Here is a 3,283-nt window from a genome sequence, read left to right as displayed (position 1 = left end):
CCCAAAATCTCTCCCCCCCCTCCCCCCGCCCCACTCCCCCACAGAAGCCTTTTCAGACCACTTTCAAAAGAAACCCCAACCAGCCCTTCACTCTGTTCTTTTCTTGTACCACTCATTACTACCTGAAATTATATTATCTTTTTAGTTACTTCATTCATAAAGCAGTATTTAGTGAACACCCATCAGGTGCAAGATGCTATTCTCAGAGCTGGGGATACAGCAATGAATAAGGTAAGCAAAGACTCCTGCCCTCATGGAGCTCACACTCTTGTTTGTCACTCATATTTGAATCTAAGTTCCAGGGGAACGTAGACACTGTCTGTCTGTGACCACTGAATCACCAGTGCCCAGACCAGTGTCTTGGCACAGAGTGGGCATTAATACATATTTGTTCAACAGGTAAAGTGTCCCACCCACCAGAGGCCAGCTCCTTTCCTGAGGACACCCACCACAGAGTTCTTTCTGCCTACCAGAGGTGACTCCGGTTATGGGACCCAGAGTGCCCACCGTGTCCCTTTAGACACAGTAATCTGGACAGCTAGCTTTTCAAGCCTGAAATGGATCCCTAACCCTGGGCCTGTCTGTTCTGACTGGCTGCCCTTCCTTCCAGCTCCATTGCCCTGCATCCTGCAAGCTCTCCGGGTGGCCAGGCAACTGGGATTTGTCCCACAGGGTCATGAGAGCGCCTGGTCCACGTGGTAGGACTTGACCAACAGTCAAACGAGCCAGCTTTTCTCAACAAAGAGTGGCTGGAATCAGACAGCTTCCCTGGCTCACAGTGGTCCTGCCTCTTAGTAGCTGACATGAGACCTTCAACATCCACTAGCTCGCAGACCTCGAAGCATTCTCACCAAGTAGTTCCTGATTACAAATAAAAATGAAGGTAACTGTAAAATGTAATTAATTCATCTTTCAAAAAAAAAAAAGCAGTTCTAGTGGTCAGAAGAAACAAAAAGAAAATGCAAATCTCTTAAAGAACGACTCTGGAGTTCTCAGAAAATAGGTATTTAAATTCCATGTTTTCAACATATGTCCACGTTTTAATTTATTTGCTAGCTTAGAATTGCCCTGCCAAATAGGATTATCTTATGTCTGCCCAGCACTTTATTCCTTTTGAAGCATTCTCACATACACAATCTCCTTAGCTAAGCAGAACTTTTTTTTCAATTTCTCTGTCTGGAGCCCAGAAAGGTCAAACAATTCCCCTAAGATCCCACAATAAAAGCGGCAGAACCCAGATATGCCTAGGTCCGGCCCAGTGTCCTCCTTTTCCTTCTATAATAGAAAAGACAGCGTGCTTCCCTGAAAATCACATTGTATAATCCACCGAAAATATTTCCTTTCACTGCAGAAGAGAAAAGGTGCATATATTCACCAGTGGTTTAAGGTGTTGGGAAGATGCATTGGTCCTGGGGTGCTGAGCAGAGAGGGAGTATCACAGACTCTTCCAACAAATGCCAACTCCTGCAATGACAAACACACAAAACATATGCTGTGAATCATATACACTGTGGCCCCTACTCAAGGAGGCCATCCAAACACCAAATTGAAAGGCGCACTCTTTAGACTCAAAGCCCCCATCTTCCTCTTCCAGCTCACTCTCTTCCCACCCTCACTTCCTCAAGTAGAACAAGAATCCTCATTCACCAGATGAAATGGTCCCCCTTAGGATCACCGGATCTAAGGCAGAAAGAAGCTTTAGAGATCATCTACAACGGGGATCACAAACGGAAAGCCCAGTGGGCCATGTCCAGCCTGTGGAGGTATTACACTGAGCTACAGGATATGTTTAGAAAAGGTAAGCCGAAACTAAAAAAATCAGAGATGTCACATAAAATGCAGACTTCTGTAATCCAGACCTCTGGCTTCTCTTTTAAAAAAAAGTTGAAGAGTCTGTCAACATGGCCCACATTCATGTCTGAAAATGATCAGCTGGTGCTAACCAGTAGCTGCCTTTCACAGGCAGGCTTGGCTACTCCCACATGCCGCAGTCCCCACCACTCCCTACCGTCTAAACACAGAGAAGAGCTGTGATTATCACTGCTCTTGCATTATTGTTTTTCTTATGGTACAGAAATATTTCTATCTATAATTTTAACAAAAGTGGGAAAAGAGGGGAAAAAAAGGGCTGTGAGTTCCAAGGAGGAAAAATCGTAGAGCACATACAGCAACTTAAGTTAGTAACCTCACTCCTCTAGACATTTACAGCCCCCAAGCAAGTACAACCCTCCCATTTTATAAAAGTTAAGTGTACGCAGGAAGCTGACTTGTCCACTCCTACGGTTAGGGCAGAGCTAATTCTAGAATCCAGGTCTCAAATGCAAATCCAGGACTTCTTTCACTATGCCCTGTTACCTAGTAGTCTTATATTATGAAGCAAAAAAATATTACATATAACATATACAATAAAATATACAAGAGCTGGGGGAGGGGGGAGAAGGGGAGATGGGAGGAGAGGGAGAGATATGTGCATGTCTCAAAGCTAATACTAACTTCAAGGATATACAGTTGAAGTATCCAACCCACTTTGTACTAAACTGCTCACCATACCTTCATCTGTCAGAGAATATAAGACTAAATTATATAAGGTTCCCTGAGGGTTCATTTCCTAATGTGACATTTTTAATAATTTTGCTGCTTTAAGTACAAAAAAATTCTCACAAATACAATACATCTACTACTTCAAAAATGCTCAGTTAATGTCCCAAACTGTCTAAGATATACTCGTTATACTAGAAACATTTCCTTTTACAAGGCTATAAATAAGCTTATGTGCAAGGCACTAGCATTATAGTAAGTGAACAATGTTCAACTATAAGATCTTGGTGGCAGTAACTTATACCATCCCCTCAAAGAACGTACTGATTCATTCACTCAACAGATATTTACCAAACCCTGTTACATGCCAGACAGTGTGCAAGGTGATGGAGATATACAAAGATGAGCAAGATCTTTGCCCTTAAGCTGCTCTCTCTGGGTAAAAGACAGACCTATACACTCAAAAAGAATTTGAAAACATTGGGTAAACGTAAAGATGTGGGTAGGCACAGCTATTATGGGAGGGCTAAGTAAGGGCTCGTAGTGCAGCTGAGATGAACAGACCCTTTCCTGCAGGGACAGAGGCCTGAGGAAACCCTAAAGCAAGGACAGGAGTGGAGCAGGCAGGGGGCAAACTAAGAGGAAGGTGGGAATTACAAGCCATGGGACAACATGGGTAAAAGCAAGGAGTGAGAACAGGCCCTCCAATTTGGTCTAGTCCGGATCTCAAAACATGGTATTTAAA

General features: G+C 43.4%; 1 protein-coding gene across 1 annotated transcript in view; it reads right to left on the bottom strand.

Annotated features, from left to right (window-relative positions):
• The window catches only part of SORBS1 (sorbin and SH3 domain containing 1), a 156,157-nt gene extending 154,691 nt beyond the window's left edge, over window positions 1–1,466 (bottom strand). Inside the window, 1 exon segment of the mRNA XM_006925933.3 lies at window positions 1,376–1,466. The gene's annotated coding sequence lies outside the window, so the exon portion shown is untranslated.
• Between the last annotated feature and the right edge of the window lie 1,817 nt (window positions 1,467–3,283).

Source organism: Pteropus alecto, unplaced genomic scaffold (assembly GCF_000325575.1).
Source record: "Pteropus alecto unplaced genomic scaffold, ASM32557v1 scaffold88, whole genome shotgun sequence".
NCBI lineage: Eukaryota > Metazoa > Chordata > Mammalia > Chiroptera > Pteropodidae > Pteropus > Pteropus alecto.
This window is presented reverse-complemented; position numbering and strand designations above follow the sequence as displayed.